Source organism: Macaca mulatta, chromosome 4 (assembly GCF_049350105.2).
Source record: "Macaca mulatta isolate MMU2019108-1 chromosome 4, T2T-MMU8v2.0, whole genome shotgun sequence".
Classification (NCBI taxonomy): Eukaryota; Metazoa; Chordata; class Mammalia; order Primates; family Cercopithecidae; genus Macaca; species Macaca mulatta.
In genome coordinates, this window is record NC_133409.1 from 139,747,567 (window position 1) to 139,772,710 (window position 25,144).

The 25,144-nt window shown below is 45.6% G+C and overlaps 1 protein-coding gene across 49 annotated transcripts in view; it reads left to right on the forward strand.

Moving 5' to 3' along the window:
* The window catches only part of TRERF1 (transcriptional regulating factor 1), a 227,489-nt gene that overhangs the window by 53,773 nt on the left and 148,572 nt on the right, over nt 1–25,144 (forward strand). For 5 of the 49 annotated variants that reach the window (XM_077999931.1, XM_077999947.1, XM_077999956.1 and 2 more), the window contains exon 1: nt 5,782–6,088. The exons of the other annotated variants lie outside the window; for them this stretch is intronic. The gene's annotated coding sequence lies outside the window, so the exon portion shown is untranslated. Of the gene's footprint in view, nt 1–5,781; nt 6,089–25,144 lie in introns of those variants that run through there. 49 annotated transcript variants of the gene reach the window in all.

The following is a 25,144-nucleotide window of genomic DNA, read 5'->3' on the forward strand; positions in this document are numbered from 1 at the left end:
ATGCTTTGACAGGGTGGTGCTTTTCTGGTGCGTTGGGAGGATGGCCAGGGGCCCCTGCAGTTTACTTCACACCCCTCCACCTTTCTCTGGCCAGTGAAGCAGAGGAGGTGGTGAATTCTGTCCTTTCCAAGGCCCCAGTTGGGACTCGGGTCTCCTAGACAATCTTGTGTCTTCCTTGGGAGCAAGACCTGTCAAGAACATCTATCTTAGATTCTGAAGTGTGGTGCTGTCTGGGACACAGCCAGTGTTTATGGGAGTGGTGGTGACAGACTATTTGACATTGGGACTTTGGGGACATTCAGGATAATGGTCGCCATGGAAGGACACCCTTTAAGCCTGCCTCCTTCTTTATTGCTGGTGTCTTCTCCATGAGTCCTCATCTCTTCCCATCCCCAGCTTTCTGGGGAGGTGATTGTCCTAGAGTAGAGCCCCCTTGCTTCTGGAACCCACAGTCTCACAAGGATGCTGCTGTTCCTCCAGCTAGTGTTTACTGCCCTTCTAAGGGCACAGGCCCTGGTGGTGGTGGGTGACTGGGGGGTGGGGAGAAGGTTGTGTTTTGTTTGCAGCTTTGTCCCCAGGCATACCCCCAATAAGCAAGCCAGTGTCAAGCAATCGTGAATGAATGAAGTGCCAAAGGAAAGCCCCTCGCAATGAGACAGGGTGAAACTGCAGCCCCTACCCCACCCCACAGGATAGTTATATTTGTTATTCTCTAGCTGTCATTTGGGTTGTATCACATGGAGCTGTACGAGACCCCTGTGCTTGGTTCTCCATTGTGTAGTAGTGGTGCTTCATTTAGGGTGTAGCTGGCTGAGGTTAGGTTATGCTCTGTGACTGGGACCAGGAGTATTTTTCTCCACACAAAAGATGCAGGTCCTGTGACTCCTGTTTGGATACGACTGGATACAGTGAAAGCAGGCTTTCCTCTGGGGTGCGTTCCATTGAGTAACAATCAGGATTCTCACACAATTCTGATTCCAAAGAGTATGTTCTTCGCACAGCCTCACACTGACTCCTGGAATACCAGAATGTTCTAATACAATAATTCTATCTATTTGAGGTCCTGTGGGACCCTCTTGGAGGACAGAAAGAGTGTGGATTAGTGGTGGGCCACAAAAGTGACTTTCTGCATTCACTACCACACCATAGAGGATCTGACCATGGGAGAGGGATAGGAATCAGAAACTAGGGTAGAGAAGCTGGCCTCTGTTCCCAGAGCATTCAGTTACCACCAGACATGTTAAGAATGCCACAGTTCTAGTCTCAATGACCCACTGGAGTTCTTCTCTCCTCCCTACTTCCCGTTCGTCCCCATGGTCAAGTTCTGGTTACTTCAGATCAGCATTAGGCCTGGAACAGACGACAGCAATGCATGTGACTTTTCTAAAGCGTTAAAACTGGAAGAACTTGCTTGCTCCAGTGTTTTAGATACAAAGCTACATTAGGATTGCATTGACCAGGGACCCCAGCGCTGCAGCCACTCCAAGGGCTGGGTTCTTTCCTGGTTGTGTGCTGGCATTCGGATATTGGCTTCCATTCAGGAGTGCGTCTTCCTTTCATGCAAGCAGATACCTGAAGAAACCCAGGTCCCTCGCTTGGTAGTCAGGAAAGATTAGACCTCACTTTCAGGGGAACTCTGGGGTAGAATTTAGTGTGGTGGGGCCTATACTTTCTCTTTGATCATTTCAGGTTTAATATGTTTTTGTCTGTAAAGGGAATGATAGCTCGAGCTCATTACTATAATTTGACTACGGTATTGGTTTAATGAGAAACTTACGAGAGGGCCCTACTTCCTTCTGATTTTTGTTTTATTTTTAAAAAATTCTGTACATTCTGTTTCATTTCTCTTCCTCTAGAGTTTTCTTTTTAAAAGTCACCAAACAACAAAACCATTTAGAAAATAAAACTGGACCCTGGGGACTATGTCGCATTTTTCTCTCCATGCTGCCTGCCTTCCTTCCATCTGGTTAAGTCTCTCTCTCTGTTTTCCAGGCGGCAGGAAGTGAGATGAACAAACTGAGGCCCATAGAGGGGATGGGAACTTATTGAAGTACCCACTGGATCAGGGCTTGAATCAGGCCTACACAGCGTAGGCTCCAGGCCAGTATTTCTGCTACTCCCCAGAGTATTGGTGTTACATGTGGGATGGTCTCCCTAGCAGTGCATGACCTTCTTGTAGTTTCATTGGCTTACTTAAAATGAGCTCTCACTACAGAATTGCTTTGACCATGCATTTTTATATGGTATCAGGACAATCTTGAATGGATTCTTTCCCCATACATTCGTCCATCCGTCCACCCATCCATCTATCTATCTATCCATTTATTCATCCATTCATCCAAAATCTTTCTTGATTTGCCAAGCACAAGGCAATGTGCCAGGCCCAGAAGGTTTGGGGGATGAGAGAGACAAGATCCCATTTCTGAAGAGTCTTTTCTTTGGAGTTGGAGGGGCAGAACCATAACATAACTGTAATACCCAGGAGAACAAAGTAAGCACTGTAATAAGCATACAGGCAAAATGGAGTAGTGGAAGTGGGGGTTAATTTTTGTTGAGAGATGCAAATATGGCATTGGATCTGAGTTTTGAAGGATGAACAGAATTTTGGCACTGGGCAAATTATGGAAAGGTGCTTAGGAAAATAGGGACCAAGGGCATGTGATGGCCATACTCTGGATTCCTTATTACCATACTGCACAAACACAGAGGTGATTCTTTCCTGGGTTTAAACGGTACTTGCCCTATAATGGTTTTACAAAATATTCAGACCTGCTTCACTTTGGGGGTAGGGTTGGAGATAGAAGGAAGGCATTAGGAGAGGGCTGGTATTTATTGAATATTTTGTGTACATTTATCCAGTCTGCATACATCATCTAATCAAGAGCACACAGCTAGCAAGTGCTGGAGCTGGGCTTTGAACTCAGGACTCTGAATTCGGGGCCCCTGCCCTTCCCATCCTGCTAGCCTTATCACCTTCCTGGGGATCACTGATACTAAACAGTCATTCCTAAATAATAATATAGGACTCAGGTTGCAAAGTGGAATTGGCTTCTGACCAGCGGGAATGTTTGTTAAAATATTTTGCTATCTTAACTCACATCACTCAGACTTTCTGTGATGAGTGGAAGGAATATTCTATTTTGGCCATGCTTTCTGGAGGACCCTCCACAGTGCCACTCCTCTGTAATATTGGTCTTTGGCTGGTTTATCAGACGATTGCTATATATATTATTTCTCTAAGAGCAGGTATCTTCTGACCTATGACCTGCCCAAACTAGCAAGTCATACACTTTTTTTGTGTGGGTTGTTAATGCATTTCTGATGGAGACAAGCTTCTGAGCTGGCACAATTGGCTGGGTGTCCTTCTGTTTAATGGAGTGGGGTTTTTATTGGTAAACAAATGCTGTTCATGAAACCTGAAAGGACAAACAACGAGGATGAATGAGGTGAAGAGTGGTGGCTGAATAGGAGGTGGCATTTCCTGGGGCAAAGGCATTGGGCATTTTGGATCTATTTTCTCAGAAGAAGTCTTGGGACATAGGGGATTTAGTCAGGCAGGTGAAAGCCATTCAGGGAGTAGGGTGAGTGTTTGAATCTTAATAATTTAATATTAAATAATATCTTAACATTAATCAATAATATAATATTGTCATTCTACAGTACATCCGACAGTGCCTGTGTGCTGTCATTTGACCCCTCTATCCAGGGGTTTGTATAGAGGACACTTTCTGGGGAAAGTGCCTGAGGCTGTTGGTTTTTGTCTCACAAATGAGATGTAATCCTCACGAGGTCCCAACCCAGTTACACATCAAATTTCTTGTCTCCATACTCGGATGATGCCCTCTGTCTCCTTCCTCTCCTTTCTTTCTCCCCGTTCTCTGCTACAGTGTAATTTTAGTTTGTAAGTTTCTTCCAGGGCTGCAGATCAGTTAATCTTAGAATCCACTGCTCTGAGAGCATCTTGCCTTTTATCTCTGTTCTCTATATTGGGGTCTGTGATTCTGCTGCTAAAAAAAGTTTGAAAACCAAATGCTTGGATCATTTCTGCAGTGTTCCTTGTCTGCAAGGGTGGCCCAAGGGGATTTGTGGGTGAGGGCCACAGCGCCTGCTGCAGTGTGTGGGTATGGGTGTATACAGGGGCCTAGATATGGTAGGGGACTGATGTGTCTGTCTTGTTGTTCTTACTCTGCTTCTGAAATCTGGGTCCTTCTAGTTCTTGGGGTACTTGTAATTTTCCTCCTACCATCCCAGGCTGCTGAAGAAAACAGTTTGTGGGTTTCATTGTGGAAATGAATGAATAAATCCCAAGTTATATATGTTCTCTCTTATAATACACTGTGTACAGACTAGAAATCTCAAAGAGGTTGAGTAACTTGCCTGAGGTCACACAGCTACTAAGTGAGAGGGTCTATATTTGAATCCAGATCCTGATTTCAGAGTTCATGATCTTCACTACTATCTGCATCAGCCATACTTTTACAGTAAAATACTTTTTTAAAAAGTATTTTTTAAATATTTAAATACTTTTTAAAAAAGTATTTTACTGTAAAAGTACTGTATTTACTTTCACAATAAAAGTATTTATTATTCTCTATCATTTCCCCCTCTTGGGAAGATGGGCTGGGTAAATTTAGCACTGTGTAAATTAGTATAATATGCATATCTCACTTTTATTTGCCTTCAAAGTACTACCTTTGGAGGGTGGGGCATTCTGGGCTTTGAGTTGGCCATGGTGGGAGGAGGGGTGGGGCCCAGATTTGGGGCTCTTGTTTCAGTCAGTCAGAGCAAGGGGAGAGGTCTGGGAGGTTGTTTCTCAGCTCCTGAAGCAGAATAGTAAAGTCACACATCTGAGAGCTTCCGAGCACGGAAGCCATCAGTTTCCCTCCACTTTCCTCTACGTCTCCTTTTTCTGACCCTTTCTGATTTTCTGCTGGATTCTGATGGAGTCCTTAGAGGGTGGCTCCAGAAGATGAGGAACTGGGAACAGACCTGCTTGGGACATTCCAGGTGTGAAGCGGGGCAGGGCCTGGGGAAGACCAGAATTGTGTGTGTGCGCACACATACATGTGTGCATGGCCATTGATCAGATGACAGTTGCTCGTCCACTGATTGCAGGAATTGGAATCACATGTTGGTTGAACAGCGCGGTTAATCCACAGGTCTCGAGAGCATGAGGTAGTTTGATGGCATCTGTAGTATGGAGATGTGAACTATGCATTTGTTAAGGCCGTGCTTCTCCTTGAGTTGTAAATGGTAATTGTATTCCCCTTTTCCAGGGTGTCCCATTCCTCTGCTTGAGGGGTGATTATGGACCTACTGGAAGGGCTTAGACACGTTCATGAAACACTGGAAGAGAACCTTGGAAAAAAATCCATGGACTGGGTTGCTGGAAGAAAAATCCAGCTAGCTTGTGGTCTCCTCAAGCCTCAGTTTCATCCAGAAAACTGGGGAGAGTGTTCGTTAGCTAGTAGCTTCTCTCTTTGGTCTCTTCTCTGACCCGATCACACTTACAAAGCCAGGTATGTCATCAGGGACTCAGTTTGTTGAGTCCCAGTGGGCAAAATCTCTCCGATCTTGCCTGAATGGGACCAAAGGGTGGCCACAGAGCCTTCATTGCCAAAGTCTTCCTTCGGGCTCAATCCTCTGTCCCCCTCCTGTTGCCAGAGATTTCCTGAGAACTGAATACTGCAAGAGCCAGAGCTTAAGAATGACAGCAGCCCCAGGTCACACCACCAAATTTAGCCCTGCTCCACCCACATCTTGGGTTGCTGCTCATTCTCTGGGTGTTGGGAGTTTAGCCATAGAGCTGTACATTTAGTTGGGCCTTAGCGCTCCTTTTAGTTAGTCCACCCTGACTTCGTAGAGGGGAAGTTGGCTGTCACAAGGTCACACAGCCCCATGTGGGCTGAGCCTGGTCACGGAACCAACTCTTTGCAAAGGGCTCTTCCGAGGCACGGCCCGGACTCCCCAGAAGGATGCCAGCCCTGTCTACCCCACCTGTCCTGTTTTCCTGGGAACAAGTGCCGGTGTTACAGATGAGAATTTTATGACTTCATTTCAGAGAATGCGGCTGGGTACAGTTTGCCTGGTGGGTGCCTAAATTTAAACGAAGTGGGTTGTAGTGGGCGGTAGTGAAGAAGATTGGCTTGGTGCTTTCATTAAAGCACAATGTGTTGGGGGGAGGTTGGGTTTTTATTTTTACTTCACTGAATGAGGGTTGAGCACAGAGCTAAGGTTACCCCCCCCTTTCCTTTTCTTTCCTTTAGAACTATTAAATATCTGTATTTTTATATTCTCAAATCAGGACTGGTGGTGCACTTTCAGCCTAAGTGTAAATGAAAAGTTGAATTGAAATGTTTTTTGCATTGGTATTGCTATATTATTAGTATTTTGCATTTCCTAATGGCCAAGTGCAGTTGTTGGGCAAGCCTCTTAAGCATCTGTAGACCAATTCTGGTTAGACTTGGTTTTTATTCCCAATCCTGGGCACTCGCTTGGCTAAATGAGCCTGGATATTGTTTCTGAACTTCAGTCTCCTCCCTGGAAAGTGTTGGAAGCAATGACAAGGTATTAGAATGAATGTGTACATCTATAGTCCCATGTGTGAAGCCCCAGCGTACTGCACAGCACACGGAAGGTGCTCATGAATTACTGGCTGTGCCTGGCTTCTCTGCTGTGCCTTCCAAGCCTTGCCCCCCACCGAGGTGGGCGTTGATCAGGGGAGGGTGTAGACAGGATAGCCTCTTGACAGAGGGAGCACGGGGATGGTATGGAGGGATGTGCTGTTGTTAGTGTAATGTCGGGGGAGAGTTGCAGTTTGGGGGTGACCTGGCTTGTCTCTTTGGGGTATACGGGGAAAGTATCAGAGGCTTGAACACCTGGACCTTCACCCTAGAGGGGTGTCTTCCTGGGCGTCACCTTACTGACTCTTTGTAGTTAGTCTTCTCAGGCTTTGAAAATCCAGATTTAAAAATCTAGTCTGTTTACTGTTTTATGGTCATAAAACCAACCTGTTATAGAAATAAGTTGGAACATATAGAAAATCATAGAGAAGAAAATAAAAACATCCATCCTTCTGGAAGAAACCAGTGTGAGGATTTGGAAGTTTACATCCCAGTCTTTTTTTTTTTTTCCTGCATATATACATTGGAGAGTTTGCCTGCTTGTTCATTTTTACAGAACTGGAATCATACTGCACATATTGTTATATAATGTGCTTTAAAAACTCTATTGTAAGGATTTCCTAGTTGTACACTGCTCTTTTAAAACCTGACTTTCTGTGGTGGCACAGCATTCTATTATGCGGAAGTTCGATAACTTATTTAACCAGCCCCCCTATATTTAGTCATCTAAATTGCCTTCCATTTCTTTTGCTCGTTCACCTAACACTGCAGTGGATTTGGGAATGCAGATTTTAATAGCTAGGTCACTGTTTTAGGAAAGAAATTCTCTGGTGAAGCACACTGAACCTAAATGGTTGCATTAGTTTCTGGTTTTGCCAGGCCTTGCACACTCCCGTGACCTTTGCACTCTGCAGTGAATTCACCATCTGGATAAGCGCTGTACCTCTCCCGAATCTCTGTTCTGCCCTTTACTTAATTCTCATCATCCTTCAACCACTTCTCTGAGAAGCCCCCCTTCTCAGTGGCAGAGGGGATGACTAGAGGCCTTGGCTGCCCCAGAAGATACTGGTTCAAGTCCTGACAATGTCACTTGCAGAATGACAGTGAAAAATTTGTGGTACTTTTTTGAAACCCAGTTTATTTATCTGCAAGATGAGGGCAGGAATGCCTTTCTGGCCAGATGGTGAGGATGAAATACAGTAATGACCTCTGATGTGCTTTGTAACCTGAAGTACTACAAAGATGCTGGTTGTTAGCACTGACCACTTGGTCCATAGCCCTTGACCTCTTTGAGAGATGATTGACAATAGGACCTAGACCAGTGGTGTGTGTGGAAGCTGGCTCACACCAGCTTATGGGAGTTGACTGTGCACTTCTCTTCCCAACTCCACGTCCAGTGGCCCTCGCATCGACAACTTAAAACGCCATAGTGGGAGTATTTATACCATGGAAATTGACCACCGCATTATGTGTGTGTGTGGGTGTGTGTGTGTGTGAGAGAGAGAGAGAGAGAGAGAGAGAGAGAGCTGCTTGTTAAACATTCACCTTACCAGCATTTCTCAGGACTTCGTCTCCAGTGTACTCATTTGACATTTGACATATGTTGTCTTGAGTTTGAATTTATAGTTCTCCTTTCATATGTTAATGTCTCATTTCCCCCAGCTGGACTGTAAGCTCTTGAGGACAGGAATCAGGTATTTGAAGACTTTAATTGCTGGGATGATGCTATCAGAGACCCATAAAGCAGCCTTTGCGCAAATGAGCTTATCACTTTCAGGGACATGAAAAGATTTTCTGCTAAGACTGATGCTCTGAGGGACCCATAGTATCTATGCAGTCCCATGGCTCAGACCTCTCTTAATGATCCTTTCTAGGTAGGTCTTACACACACAGAATTTCAGTTAGCCTAAAAACTGCCCAGGGTATAATGAAGAGGCTTTATTTCTCTCTGTTTCCATCAGTGACTATAATAATAATAATGGCTAACAAGTAATAGCTAACGTTTATCGATGGTTTGCTGTGTGCCAGGTACCTCCTAAATGCTCTTATGATCATTTTCTTGTTTAATGCTCACTCCAGTCACATAAAGAATATGTGATTATTATCTTTGTTTTGTAAATAAGGAAACTTAAAGATGTTAAGTGACTTGGTCGTGATTGAGGCACATCCAGGATCGACTCCTCATTCATTCACTCATTCATTTCTTCATTAATTTAGCAGGCATCACACCCCTGTCATGTGCCAGGCACTGCCTTGGCTCCCAGGATAGACAAAGCCAGCCCCTGCCCTCATGGAGCATTCCTTCCAAAGAGCAAGACAGATAATAAGTAAACGTGTACACATCTACTACAATGTCAGGTGTCGATGAGGTCTGCGAAGAAAATCAGTCATGGGAAGGAGATAGAGGCTGATGGGGTGAGGCTGGACTTTGGCTGTTTGGATTCCAACTCTGGATGTCTTTCTCCCAGTCCTTGAGACACAGCCCAGCCTGACCCTGGCCAAGCACCTTGCCCATACAGGCCTTCATCACATTTTAAGTTTTATTTTATTTTGGGAGCAAAGCTTTACTCTATGGGAAGGATTCCAGAAGACACTTTGAGAGCTCATGGTAAACTCGAATTAGGTACAAATGTACATAGAACCCTCCAACCCACTGCTCCATGTTCTGAGGGCCCACAGATGTCCTAGGCAGGTAGAGTAGGCGAGAAGGCTGAGGGTGAAGGTAGGGGCAGAAGAACGAGCTCTGTGGTGGCCAGCAGACGGGAGAGTATAGGCTCTTAGGATCCGAGACCCATAGGACCAGCGGCTTTTTAGAGATCATGTTCAAAGGGTACACGTGGATGCAGGAAGGCATGGGGGAGGGTGGGGTGGGGTGCAGGAGGACTCCCTGAGGCCATCTGCTGAGACTCTGTTCATCAGAGGCTGGAGCCCAGCTTTTCATTCCCTGCCCTGTGCCTTGTACGACATCACCCTATCTCCCAGAATTGTTCCCACCGACTGGGAAATAATGGCAGATGGGTGCAGCAATGTAGCTTAGGGACCTGTTGAAGGGCAGTCCTTAACCCTAGGCATTTAAGAGCCAGAGCAGATTACAAGGACAGGCTACTCTAACCCCCAAAATATCTTCTAGAAGATGGGACCTCCTGGTATCAAACAGACAAAAAGTATTTTAAGGTTGCCCTCTCTGCCCCCCATGCATTGCAGTCCAGTGTAGCTGAGCCAACATTTATTGAGCACCTGCCCCATGTAATTTGAGAAGATCTTGAAAAGCCCTGTCCTGGGAGATGGGAGAACTGGGATCCAGTACCTGGTCTCCCGTGAGTAAATTAGCTTTGTGATAACAGCTCTTGGTCCTGGTGTTCTCTGTAACAGGAAGGGGCTGGCCAAATGGTGTCCAGGTCCCCCTTTTGTTCTGACCTCTGTTCTAAGCTGGAGATAAGACAGGGTCCCACTCACAAAGCATTTCAGTCTTTCAGTTCCTTTTCCCAGTGGATCTCTCCCTGGAGTGCGGGACTTGGGCAGGTGTTTGGAGAGGCCCGAGTAACCTGCAGAGCCGGCTCGTGTCTCCTCCAGGGTATTTCTTGGTCTGTGGGTGTCAAATGTTTTTTCCCCTTGTTCCCAGCTGTAAGCCACTTGGTACTAACTAGTGGTTAAGTGACCATTGCCCACACAGTGCGCTCCCCACAAAGTAAAGCTTGCCCACAACTGTTTTCCTAGCACCCCCACGTTGACGGGAGCAGTGAAATTTTGGCTGTACTTTCCTGAGGGCCGGGCGGTTGTGATTTCTGTCTTTCGTACAGTCCTGTGTGTCTCAGAACAGTACAGAGCCTCCTCATCCTGGTCTCTCCGACGGCCTCCCACTGAAACCTTACAGTGATACCAGTGTGAACGCATAGGCTTCAAAAATAAAAAGTTACGAGGTGAGGAAGCAACAGGAAGTGGGGAAGCGAGTAGAACAAAGCTTGTGATATGTACTCAGAACGCTGTTGACCTTTTTTTTTTTTTTTTTCTCTTTTTAAAATCACATAGCTCTCTCAAATGGTTGGGGTAGAAGTTCTTGTTTGTTTTAAATGGTTGTGCCTCTTACGAGGCCTGTGGAGAGAGTGAGTAGTGAGTGTGAAACAAGTTTAGGGAAGATGTAACTCCCCCTCCACACACACAGAACTTGGCAAAGGGTATGCAAATTCGTGTCAGAGGCTGTTGATCCTTTCACTCTACTTTGCTTAATTAAAGGCTGGGAAAGTTATTTAAATTGTCCCTCTTGTATACCTTCCTTTGTATGACTAGATTAGCTCCTGGACTTGAAGACGTGGGGAAAGCAGAATTCTCCCCCGACACTTTTTCCTTCTTTGCCTCTACCTCAGTTTTTCATTTCCACCTGATGACTTGAAAAAGGAGAAGCAATTCAATAATTAGTTTCAAAGACTGTAAAGAGCCCACATATATTAACTTTAACAAAACCCCGTCAAACTTAAAATGCCTCTTGTCGGGGAAGGCACATTTCACACATACAAGGGACAAGTCACTGGCTGGCCAGATGGAGAGAGAGATTGTTCCTTTAGACAACTAGCTTTTCATTTGAAGAGCAAACGTGGTCCTGAGAAATGAAGCTTCTGATAGGCACTCCCTCTTGGTAGGACTCTTTGTAGGACTAGATTAGCTCTTGGACTTGAAGACGTGGGAAAGTAGAATTCTCCCCCGACACTTTTTCTTTCTCTGCCTCTACCTCCATTTTTCATTTCCAACTGATGACTTGAAAAAGGAGATCACTTAGCTCACTTAGCTCAGGTTGAGTTAGTTCTGTAGGGGCTTTGAGTGGGTTTGAGCTCACAGTAATAGCTGTGCTAATGATAAGAGCTATGTGTTTGTGTGGGCTTCACCTGAATTGCCTCATTTTCCCTTCCTATCAAGCATTTGGGAGGGAAGGCATTATAGGTGCTTAATCAGTGATGGCTGGATAATATTAATAATGAAAGAATGAAAACAGGAATGGTGAGCCCATGCTTGCTGGGCACATTCTTTGGGGTTCAGAGTCTCTGTGCTAGGTCACTGGTCTGGTCTTATTTAACGCCAAGGGATGCCAATGGAGAGATGGGCAGTGGAGGCCTCCAGCAGTGACCCGAAGTGATGGAGCAGTGTCCTTCCCCTTAGTTCACTCGTATCACAGCCTGCGTCTCCCACGTTGCCTTCACTGGCATCAGTTTCTGAGAGGGCTGTGCTTGGGGTGTGGTCTGTAGCCTGGCAATAGAATGTCTCTCTAGGGCCAGCTTTTCCTTGTCCAGGACACATCCTGACCCGGCATCCTCCAGCTTTGCTGATGGATAGGCAGACTGGCCACTGACACACAGAGGTGCACCTCGCTTCCTGCCTGTGCCATAGCCTTGCAGATTTCAGTGTCAACTGTATTCTACTGGAAGTGCACCAGGGAGTGGGCTGTTTTAAAGAAAAGCTAATGGTTTGTCTCGATTTTTTCTTTTTTAAGTACCTCCTCTCCCCATTTCTATCTTATGTCTGTGGTATTTTGGCTTTGTCATTCTCAGATTGTGTTTAAGGCCTGCTCTGGGTGTCTAGGTTCCAGTCTTGGTGGAAGGATTCAGTAACAGAGGCTGTTTTCACCTGCAGGACCCTCTAGACACACAGTGCATCCAGACTGATCCACACTGGGGCCCATGACTTGGATACCTGCCTGCCTCCCTGTGGTTTCATTTCTGTTTTGTTTTGTTTTGTTTTGTTTTTTTGTTTTCCTCTAATCTTGTTTGGTGGAGGCATGGAAGCCATAAGCTGGACTGTCTGCTAATTCAGTGAAGTTGTACATGATGAATGGAACACGCAGGACATGAGACTGAAACCTTTTTTAAAAACCAAGTGGATTGCCTCCAGTGGCTGTTTGACACTCCTGGGCTAATTCTGGGAGTTCTAATCAACTTACTAACGGCATCCCCACCTTCTGAAATACCCAAGCCTTAGGTGTCTCTTACTCTGGCAGTGCCACCAAGCTGCTTAAAGGTGTGCTAGGTGATGGTAACTGGCATTTTTCAGGTGGATGAAACTTGGGGATATGCTTTCAGGCATATCTTATGGCAGTCTGATTTTCAGCTTTCTATGGAAGCTGTACCAACTTGACTGTGGTTGGTGGCCACTGTGCGGACTTGCTGCCAGGCCAGCCAGCACTGAGTTGAGACTGTGTAGGTGTGCTAAGCTCATATTTTTCCTGCTCTTCTGGTTTTGAAGGTTGGACATCTCTACCTGCATGATAGATAATTAAAAACAGATGAAAAATAATTCGAACCCAGCCTCACTTTAGTATTTCCCATCCTGTTCCAGTCCTGCCTGAATAAAGTTGCCTTAAAAAAAACCCACAATGAAATCAAAACTGCATCTTTTAACAACATTTATTTGAGTTCAGCCCAGGTTCTCTTATCTCCAAATTGGTTTTGATGCCCTGATAGCCAGGCAGCTCCCTGGCTAGAATCTTTCGTGTTAAATGTAGTGTCTTGGGCTGGGTGCAGTGGCTTACGCCTGTAATCCCAGCACTTTGGGAGGCGGAGGTGGGAAGATCCCCAGTCTGGGCAACAGAGTGAGACCCTGTCTTTACTAAAAATGTAAAAATGAGCCAAGCGTGGTGGCATGTACCTGTGATCCCAGCTACCTGGGAGGCTAGATGGGAGGATGGCTTGAGACTGGGAGGCAGAAGTTGCAGTGAGCTGAGATTGCGCCACTGCACTCTCGCCTATACCACAGAGCCAGACCCTGTCTCAAAAAATAAATACATAAATAAATAAAGGTAGCATCTTGGTTTACTGATGTAAAAATTCTTGTGGGAAATGTGGCCCCGAATGTGAACATATGAAATTGGCTTTTTTCCCCCCAATTAAAAAGTGATTCACTATCTTTGTTTGATTATTGAAGTACTATAATGAATTCAGTGTTCAGCACTGGGGAGGCGTTGCCTCCCACACTCACCCATGAACAGAGCGAGTGCATTTGAACATAAAATTAATAGAGTTTGTGGCTTAGAAAACCACCTTGTCATTAACCACCAGTGCATGCCAGCCCGAAAGATGTTCTTGTGCCAGAGTAAACCACAAGGTTGTGGAAAAACGTAAAGGAAATGGGGGGTAACTTAGTAGTGAAAGGTAAAGGCTGGTAGGTAGGGGATATGTTGGAGGGGCTGCAGAGTAGAGAAAGAAGGAAGGAAAGCTAATTCTGGCTGGAGCTTCTCGGCCCTTAGGCAGGCTTGGACTTCACTAGTGAGAGGTTTGCAGCATGTGAGCTAAATATTGATGTTCTAGTTTCTGCATTTCCTTAGATTTGTATTTTGAAACTTCTCAGAAAAGGCAGTGAAAAGGAAATAGATTATGTTTGTTGGGGCAGAGTGGGTTTACCCTCAGTGACCCACCTTTGTTAAATTAGACTTAATTCTTAGATCCTGTGTAAAAAACAACAACAGAATTGTTTTTAAAGCCCCCAAAATAAATAAAAATTTAGACTTAATTCATCTAGGACAGTAGTTCTGAAGTCGAAGTGGTTTTGCCTTCAGGGGACATTTGGCAATGTCTGGAGACATTTTTGGGTGTCATAATTGGTGATGGTGGTGATGATGGTAGGGAGTGCTGGCAAGTGATAGATAAAGGCCAGGGATGCTGCTAAACATCCTACATGTGCAGGAACCCCCTCCCCAACAAAGAATGATCAGCCTGAATGTCAATAGTTGTGAAGTCTTGACCTAAGAGCTTACTTGCTGCCCATCTCATCCTCAGAGAGAGCAGTGTCTCAGCACTGGGCTGTGAGAGGAACATCCTTCTGCTGAAATGCAACCCCCAGCCCTGGAGAGCTTCCCGCTCCGAAGATCCGGAGGGCTCCCAGGAGTTGGCTTCTTGATCCATCTGTGATAATTTTGCAGCTTAGAGGTGTTTCCACCTTTTCCTTCTAACATTTTTCCGTCATGTCTTGTTGCTACACAGACCTGTCCCCAGCATTAATTCTCTAATCCAGTGCTTTTTGTCCATGCTCCACGCCAAGTGCTACAATTTGGTTTTTTCTTGCTTTTCTATCTATTCCACCCATTGGAGAAGTCTTTGGTCCTCTTTAGGGAATCTGCTTTTTTCTTTCTTTTCTTTTCTGTTTTGTTTTGTTTTGTTTTTTGTTTTTTGGGTTTTTTTTGAAACGGGGTCTCGCTGTGTCACCCAGGCTGGAGTGCAGTGGCATGATCTCGGCTCACTGCAACCTTTGCCTCTTGGGTTCAAGCGATTCTCTTGCCTCAGTCCCCGAGTAGCTGGGACTACAGGCACCTGCCATCAAGCACTTTACTAGTCTTTACTAAAAATACAGTCACTGTATGTCAGAACCTGAGACATTTGAACTGGTAACATGGCAAAACCCTGTCTCTACTAAAAATACAGTGCCTGACACAGGGTTTCGCCACATTGACCTCAAACTCCCGACCTCAGGTGATTTGCTCACCTCGGCCTCCCAAAATGCTGGGATTATAGGTGTGAGCCACCACACCTGGTGAGAATCTGCTTTTTTTCTATCCCAAAACAGAGGTTAATGAATCTCTGAATTGTTATTCTGCATAGGACATGCTCTGTGTGCCATTTCCCACCATATAGAGAATTAGAACTGTGAACTATTTAATAAACTATAGGCTTACCGCCAGTATGTGTAAAACACTTACCTCTTTCAGGTCACTTTTTGACAAGTTTCAGGTAAGAATGATAGCATATTAAATTATTAGGCAGTTTTATGACTGTGCAGAGAAGATTTATCCTTTGATGAATAAATATTGCCGTAGCCCAATTTAGAACTTGACAAATGCTGATTTACAGCTTAAAATATAAGGGTTATTTTATGATGAATTGGCAGTGGTGGTGGGGTAGGTTTAAAAGTGATGTCAGTGGCGCCTTTGAGTAATATGCCATTAAAACACTGCCACAGGCAGAGCTGCAGGGAGGATTCTCAGGTGACTTCTAGGGGTGCCTGCCGCTCCTGATAGGTTTCGGGGTTCAGGTCACTTTGTGATGTACGGTCTCAGCTGATAGTACTTGGAGGCATTATTGAAAGCGTGAGTGCCCCTGCGTCCCTGGCAGTTGTTATTACAGTGCACCTTTTAAAGGGTTCTGCCTGCCTGTCCACGTAACTTCAGGGTGGTGGTGGCCCCAGTGTCAGTACATTTTTCAGATGATGGGAAGGTAATTTTGAGGAAGAACATTTTCAAAACCCTGTTAAGAAGAGAATCTGGTGAGCTCCTTGTGTGTTCTTGTTGTGTTGATCATCCTACTTTTGAATCAGAAAACCAGGACCAGGTCGGGTACAGTGGCTCACACCTGTAACCTCAGCACTTTGGTAGGCCGAGACAGGCAGATCACTTGAGGTCAGGAGTTTGAGACCAGCCTGGACAACATGGCAAAACCCCGTCTCTACTAAAAATACAAAAATTAGCCGGGCGTGGTGGCACACCCTGTAATCCCAGCTACTCAGGAGGCTAAGGCAGGAGAATCGCTTGAACCTGGGAGGCGGAGGTTGCAGTGAGCCGAGATCACACCACTGCACTCCAGCCTGGGCAACAAGGACATGGTGAAACCCTGTCTTTACCAAAAATAGAAAAAACTAGCTAAGCATGGTACCAAATGTTTGTAGTCCCAGCTACTCAAGAAGCTGAAGTGGGAGAATTGCTTGAACCCAGGAGGTCGAGGCTGCAGTGAGCCAAGACTGCACCACTACACTCCAGCCTTGTTGACAGAGTGAGACCCTGTCTCAAAAAACAACAACAAAAAAACAAACAAACAAAAAACTGAAACATTTGAACTGATGAGTATGGATACTTATAGGAATAGAGGATTTAAAATTATAGCTGGCCGTAATGTGTGTTGCATGCATGCACACATGGTGATGGTAGAATTACATCAGTTACTTAGAAACTTTTTCCTTTTGCTTGCTTCCTATTGATTGATTTAATAGTTGAGGTGTGTACATGATATAAAATTTGCAAGTTATGAAGAGTCTAAAGTGGGTTAAATAATTCTTTCTGCCCCCAGCTACCCATTTCTCCTCTCTATAGGTAACCACTTTTATTAGCTTTTGGGATATCTTTTCAAAGATAATCTATGCATATAAATGTGTATATGAATACATACTATTTTTCAACAACTGTTGGCATACTGTTCATGTTATTCTGTGGCTTGCTTGTGTTACCTAGCAATATACATTGAAAATTATTCCATATTATGACATAGAGGATATAGAGGATGCCCTCATTTTTTTTTTTTTTTTTTTTTTTTTTTTTTTTAGACAGAGTCTCTGTCTCTGTCGCCCAGGCTGGAGTGCAGTGGCGCAGTCTTGGCTCACTGCAAGCTCTGCCTCTGGGGTTCACGCCATTCTCCTGCCTCAGCCTCCTGAGTAGCTGGGGCTACAGGTGCCCGCCACCACGCCCGGCTAATATTTTGTATTTTTAGTACAGATGGAGTTTCACCATGTTAGCCAGGATGGTCTCAATCTCCTGACCTCATGATCCGCCTGCCTCAGCCTCCCAAAGTGCTGGGATTACAGGCATGAGCCACCGTGCCCAGCTGCCCTCATTCTTTTAAATTTTTTTTTCCTTTTTTCTTTTTTATAGCTGCATAACATTCCATTTTACAGAAGAATCACAAGTTATTAAAGCAGCCCTCCAAACTGGATATTGTAGTTATTTCCAATCTTTTGTCATAAATCCCACTGCAGTGAGTATCCTTGTATATGCTTTATTTTGCATATATAGGCGTATGTCTGTAGGATAAATTCCTAGAAGTCGAATTGCTGGTAAAAGCATCTCTACATTTGTGATATTGATAGACATACTAAGTATCCTTTCAAGGAGGTTGTAGCAATTTACACTGAAACCATCAATGAATGAGACATTCTCACCACTTGTTGGTGAGGATGTCTCATTCATTGATGAGTTACCAGTAAGTTGTCAGACTTTTTTTATCTTTGCCTATCTGATGGATGAAAATTGGTATCTCAGTTTTAATTTGTATTTCTTTTATGAGTATGGTTGAGCGTCTCACAAGTTTAAGATTCATTTGTATTTTCTTTTGATTCATAGTCTGCCCATGTTTCTGTTGAGTTGTTGGTCTTTCCAAGTCTTTCAGATTTGGTATCTCTTTGACCCATTTCTGTATTTGGTGTAGCCCACTCTGGGGACTGAGGCAGGCTGTGCATTCGAACGAGGCTTTGGTGAGTGGGATGGATCAACTGTCTGGTGATGAAAAGGAGTCCATTTTCTTGGGTGTGGCCATTGCTGTATTGGAGGCTGCTGGGGGCTCCAAGCTTGGTGGTTTCTGGTCCTCGCCCCTGCAGTGCTCATCAGAGCGGGGAGCTGTCTTACTCACATGGAGAGCAAATGCCTCCTGGTGGGTTGAACACGTGAGGAAGGGTTGGTGAGGAGATGGACATAAATGAGACTAGGAAAGCCAGGGCTGGGAGGACGAAGGGGGTGTTGGGGGGTATCCAGAGCACGGAGTATTGGCATTTAGGCAGATTCATAGGAAAGAGGCATGATAGTGACACTGGAGATTTTCAAATACACAGTGTCCAGGAAGTCGGGAGGGTAGGATACATTTGGATTTAAACAGTATGTGAGTTACATTTTCAAAACTATGCTGGATATGTTGTTTTGTTTTGTTTTGTTTTGTTTTGTTTTCAAGACAAGGTCTCACTTGGTCAACCAGGCTGGAGTGCAGTGGAGTGCAGTGACAGAATCTCAGCTCACTGTAGCCTTGACCTCCTAAGCTAAAGCGATCCTCCTACTTCAGCCTCCCTAGTAGCTGGGACTACAGGCGTGTACCATCACACTCAGCTAATTTTTTATTTTTTGGAGAGCCAGGGTCTTGCTATCAATATGTTTTTTCTCCCCAACGTCCAGACAACTTTTGAGATGTTTAGCTAAACACAAAGCAGTGGTTCTCAACTGGGAGTGATTTTGCTCCATACCCACTCTACCCCCCAAGCCCCAAGAGGCATTTGGCAATGTCTGGAGACATTTCAGTTGTTGTGTTTTGGGAGAGATGGAGAGGAAGGAGAATGCTACTGGCATCTAGTGGGTGGTGGCCAAGGATGCTACTAAACATCCTGCAGTGCAGAGGACAGCTCCCTATTTTACCCCAAATCCCATGTTCAAGACATGAAAGCCCTGATGTAAAGCAAATGGGGTCTGGTTGTTAATATGGAAAAAAAAAAAAAGCATCACGAATCCACTGTTTCCTTCTGTTTTCAGACATTTTGGACACTCTTTTATGGCACAGTGGGACTCACTGATTTACATTCAGAAAAACTTCACCTGAAAAGGCGTGGAGGCCTAGGAAAAACATGGAGAATTTTAGTTGAAAGTGCAACCAGCACACTGTTCTTAAAATAAGTCAGTACCCTGTGTCCTAACTTTTCAGACTGTGAGAGCTGAGACCTGTCAGTGACCACTGGCTCCACCCTACTGCCTTCTGCTTGGCAGCTTTTTTTTTTTTTTTTTTTTTGGTCATGTCTTTGAGAAGGCTTTTGCTAAGAGGATCACTCTTTCTCTTAAGGATACTCTGGACACAGGAGATGGGATTTTTTAACCTGAGGCTGAAAGGGTCTGAAAGCGTCATTGATGCATCAGGTGGCATTTTCAGTGTGTCCGTGCTCCCCACATGGTAGACCCTGCTGTGCTATGAGTCTCCTGTGCCCTCAGGATGCCCGTCTCTGGGTGGCCTTCCATGTTCAACCCTGGAGACTCAGAGGAACCGTAGAAATACCCAAGGGTTTGGGCACCACACTCGGGAACCACACTGCAGGGTTGAAATCTTCACTCCTCACTCCTCACCTGTTCATTATTTTGGGCAGGCCTCCGTTGCCTTGTCTGTAAAATGGGAATAGTATTAGTACTGTAATGAGGATTAACTGAGTGTGGGAAGGTGCTTAGAATGGCACCAGTAAGTGTTAGCTATTATAATTGTGATGATGATGATTATTGGTTGCAGCCACTGGCAGTTCCAGCCTTCTTGCCCCTCCTCTTCAGTCCTGTGGAAACCCTTTGCCAAGATCAGCCAGCACACTAGATTCCAGGGGAGCCTCTGATGGCATCCCTGAGCCCTGCTGTGCTTGAATACTTCTCCCCGAGTCCGGGATGGGCTCTGCTTTTCCCAGGATGAAGCTTGTGCTGAGCCAGTTCCCCTCCCTCCTCGCCCACCCTTCCCTCCTCGCCCACCCTTCCCTCCTCCACTGAGGAAGGAGTGGCCCCGCCTCTCTTGAGATGGGCTTCTTATCCCGCAACCTAAGAGGATGGTTGTAGAACCCAGCTTCAATCAGGGCTGGGCTGGCGGGCTCCTTGCTCTTGGTCCTCAAGGTGCATTTCAGCTCAGTCTCACCACAGTCACCAGAAAGGGCTATTTATAAAACGAGGACAGCCTTTGGTCCGACCCTATAAACAGTCTTGCTAGGAAGTCATTAGGTGAAGCTGATTTTTCATTTCTTTTCATTCAGCTTGGAGCTTCATACTCAGATAGGTTAATGGCTAGGGATCACAGGGTCTTATGCCTGGGTGGGTGGTCCAATCCCTGTATTTGGTGGTTTCTTAAAACAAGGCGCTGGTTGAACCAGCACCTTGTTTTAAGAAACCACCAAATACTGAGACACCTTATGAGATGCAGCGAGGTGACAGAGGGAAAGAGGCAGATAAACCCTGTCTCCGGGGAGCTTGTAGTCCAATGGGGGCAGCACAGCCCCTGCCAACAGGGACTCCCAATCTGTTAGGGAGACACAGCCTCTGTCCTCAGGGAGCCCCCGTCTGAGGGGGAAGGCATAGGAGGAGGTGCAGGATGAATTCAGACTGATGGTGAAACAGTTCATGTTCTTCAGGAGCTCCCAGTCTGATGGGGGAGAGACAGACCCTGCTCATCCAGCCTGATGGAGGATACTTGAGTCTTGCTTTCTAACTCAGTTTGATGATGTGTGATACAAAGAGAATCCTCATGGAAATGGATGTTTCCATTCTTAAACCCCTAACTTACTTTCTCCCAGGACGGAAGTGGAGGAGGCAGGAGAGAGTGTGGCAGCCTGGGCAGAAGAGATGTAGTGGTGCCTGCTGATGTGGCCCCTCTATGGGCCCAACCCCCCTCTGGAGCCCATGCAGAGGCTGTGCTATCTTTAGTGGTTGCCCTTTGTAATCTTTAGAGGACATTGCTGACGTGGCTCTTTCCTGGGTTGGACCTTTTCCCCTAGAGAGCCATGCCCTTTGGGGAGTGAGAAATTGCTATACAGTGGGGTGGGCGCTGGGGAATTGTTGGGGGCTTCTCGAACTTGGCTGCTGTTCCCTACTTTCTCTCAAGTCAGGGGGTGAGACTTTTAGACCCTTTGGGCAATCTGTCTTAGGGTCAGAAAAGAAGACTTTTGAAGAAGAGATACAAAGTATCATCTAGCCTGACCTTCTCATGTCACAGAGGAGAATATGGAGGCCCAGAGAAGGGAAGGGTTTTTATCAGCATTACACACTGCTTAGAGGCTGTGTCCTGGGCTTCAGCCTGGCTCCTGAGTCTATCGCTGTCATTGGCGTGCCTCACACAGGCTGCCTGGTAATAGCAGTGGTCAGGGAAGTCCTGTTGAGGCTTGGTCAGGTCAGTTATTCCCTAGCTCAGAGTCCTGCATGCTCCATCTCCCCCAGAGAAAAGGCCAAGGGCCTAACTGGCCTCAGGGCCGGTCTGCCCTGGCTCTCACTGCCCCTGCCCACCCCTCACATTGCTAACCTGCCCGCTCCTCCTCACTCTTACCACACTGAACTCCTGGTTGTTCCTGAGATTCCCACCTCAGGGCCTTTTGCACTTGCTGATCCTCTGCCTGGAATATCTCCCCCCAGGTATCTGCATGGCTGACTCTGCTCCTCCTGCAGAGACCCCTGCCCCGACCATCCTAGATAAAACACCCTCCTTCCTCACCATTCTCTATCCCTCTTCTCCTGTATTCCTTTTCTCTAGAGCCTTTATCATCATCTGGCATGGCATATATTTATTTAACTCTTTCTTTCTTTCCTCCCTGTGGAATGTAAACACCAAAACTTGTTCTGTTTTGTTCACTACTCTGTCCCCGGCACCTAGAATATGCCTGGCGCAGGCTGGGCATGGTGGCTCACACCTTTAATCCCATGTCATCCCAGCACTTTAGGAGGCCAAGGCAGGTGGATTGCTTAGGCTCAGGATTTCAAGACCAGCCTGGGCAACATGGCAAAACTCTGTCTCTACCAAAAATACAAAAATTTTCCAGGTGTGGTGGTGCACGTCTGTGGTCCCAGCTACTTGGGAGGCTGAGGTAGGAGGATCACTGATGCCTGGAAAGTCAAGGCTGCAGTGAGCTGTGATTGCACCACTGCACTCCAGGCTGGGTGACAGAGCAAAACCCTGTCAAATAAATAAATAAATAAATAAATAAACATGCCTGACACATAGTAAGTGTCCAGTATCTATCTGTTAAAAGAAGGAAGGGAGCAAAGGTTGCGGGGAGGGAGGAAAGATAAACACAAATGGAAATGAAAGGCCTCCAGGCACTTGGTATTAAGGATGGTTTGATTTGGTTAGTCTCGTCTATAGGAAAAGGACACAATGGGCTGGGGTGGTGGAGACTCCATAGCTTTCCAGTGGCCATCTGGATCCATCTCTTTGGCATAGTAGGCTGGCAGCATTTTCTGTCGACCCTGATCTCCATTCATCGTGCATGGTCCTTGTACCTACCATGCCTAGACTCCCTTTTCTGGCAAGGAAAAGGCATGTAGTAGAAGATGAGCTGAGGATCCAGGGAAAGACTGTGGGGGACAGTACACACAAAATATATTAAAAAAAATTTTTTTTGAGATAGGCCCTTACTCTGTCACCCAGGCTAGAGTGCAGTGGTGCCATCATGGCTTACTGCAGACTCTACCTGCTGGGCTCAGTTGATCTCCCACCTCAGCCTTCCGAGTAGCTGGGACTGCAAGTGCATGCCACCATGCCTGCCTTTTTTTTTTTTTTTTAATGTTTAGTAGAGACAGTGTCTCACTATGTTGTCCAGGCTAGTCTCGAACTCCTGGACTCAAGCGATCTGCCTGCCTTGGCCTCTCAAAGTGCTGAGATTAGAGGTATGAGCCACGGGCCCAGCCTACAATATATAAATTTTGATTGTGTTCATAAAATTGGGAGGTTGGGAGGGGAAGCTGAAAGCTCCCAGGTTTAGGTCCTGCCCCTTTTTTTGTGGGTGGCCTTGGACAGTTACTTCCCCTCTCTCAGCCCCAGCTTCCTCATGTATAAATGAGAATTGGACTAGGCATCGACTCTCCTAGGGATCCATGCAGATGGGCTTTGGGGGTCTTTGTCTCAGAAGGGCCAGTGATCTAGGTTGTTCCCGAGGTCCCTTCTAGTACTGACATCCGTGTAGACGTCTGCATTTGAAACTCTGCCCTCTTTGGATTGAATATCAGCTTTTTGATGAAACCATGACTTTCTTGATAAGCTGAAAATAAAGGTGACAGTTAAAAAAAATAAATGTTTAAAAAGTTTTCTCAGTGCTGGTTACTTTAGTAAATGTGGGGTTTTTTTTTTTTTCTTTTTTCTTCTTGGTCTTAACCTATAAGCAATCACAAGATCAAACAAGTTTCAGTTTGAGTTCATTCTGCTTGACAGTCTGAGCCTGTATCGCCTTGACTTATCAAGTTTGCTTTCAGCTAGTCTGGCTGTTTTGGGGAGGCCTTATCAGCCAAGTGTTCAGCCCTCAGAGTAGGAAGATGTGGTCTTGGGCTTTCTTTGGAAGCTGGTACCCCTCACCCACTTATCTCCACCTCCCCTCAACCCTTCACCTGCCCCTCAACCTGGCCAATGAGCTGCTATAACACAGTAGTAACAGTCCTACTAACTTTGGAAAGATCATCAAATTCTTCCCCCTTCCCAAACCCTTCCCCCTTACCCAGAACTAGATACGTAATTTACTGGGCCCAGTGCAAATGAAAATGTGAGGCCTCTTGATTAAAAATCATTAAGACTTTTAAGATGGTGACAACAGCACATTCAGCAAGCGTTGGGTCCTGTGAGACTGCACAGGCCACACGTCCCTAAAGCCAGTGCTGCCCTTGCCACTTTCATCTTAGGTTACCAGGACCAACCATGGAGATGTATATAACACAATTTGAGAGGCACTGAACATTCCCTCAGAAGGAATTTGAGTTATTTCTGTCATGGCCTGTGTGATTCAGGGCTGCTATCCTGAGCCACTGTGTGTTTGGAAAATCCGTACAACTGGGTAGGGAGGATTTGGATGGTGCCCATGAGTCCTGGTAGAAGGGGCAGAGAAGGATGATTTATAAATGTTTATACTGCCCAAGCAGCCCCACGGGTGCTGAGAGCATCATTTGTTCTGTCCTTTAAAAAGTATTTTCATAGATAAATGAAATGTGGTATATCCATACAATGGAATATTATTCATCCATAAAAGTGGTTAGAGTACAATACATGCTACAACATGCATGAACCTTGAAGACATTATGCTGAGTGAAAGAAGCCAGACACAAAAGACCACCTATTATATGATTCCATTTGTATGAAATGTCCAGAATGGGCAAATCCATAGAGATAAAAAAGCAGCTGTCAGGAGAAGAGAGGAAAAGAGAGTGACTGCAAATGGGTGTGGGGTTTCTTTAGGATGATAAGAATGTCCTGAAATTAAGTAGTCACAGTAATAGTTGTACCACCTTGTGACTATGCTAAAAATCAGTGAATTGTACACCTTAAAAGAGAGTGAAGTTTTTATTATGCTGATTCAATTTTGATTTTTAGCCCTGGCACAGTGGCTCATGCCTGTAATCCCAGCACTTTGGGAGGCTGAGATAGGTGGATCACCTGAGGTCAGGATTTTGAGACCAGCCTGACTGACGTGACCCCATCTCTACTAAAAATACGAAAATTAGCCAGTTGTGGTGGCTCACACCTGTAGTCCCAGCTACTTGAGAGGCCGAGGAAGGAGAATCGCTTGAACCCGGGAGGCAGATGTTGTAGTAAGCTCAGATTGTGCCACTGCACTCCAGCCTGAATGACAAGAGCAAAACTCCGTCTCAAAAAAAAAAAAAAAATTGTTTTTATTTTTTAAAAATTACCTAGAGGAGGCCAGGTGCGGTGGCTCATGTCTGTAATCCCAGCACTTTGGGAGGCTGAGGTGGGCAGATCATGATGTCAAGAGATCGAGACCATCCAGGCCAAGATGGTAAAACCATGTCTCTACTAAAAATACAAAAATTAGCTGGGCATGATGGCGCATGCCTGTAATCCCAGCTACTCGGGAGACTGAGGAAGGAGAATCACTTGAACCCGAGAGGCCGAGGTTGCAGTGAGCTGAGATCACGCCACTGTACTCCAGCCTGGTGACAGAACAAGACTCCGTCTCAAAAAAAAAAAAAAAAAAAAAAAATTAGCTAGACGAAAAGTCGTGAACATTTAACCCTCTGCCCTTCTGGGTGTTGATTCAGCACAGGAGCGGCCTTCTGCCTTCCATGTGTATCT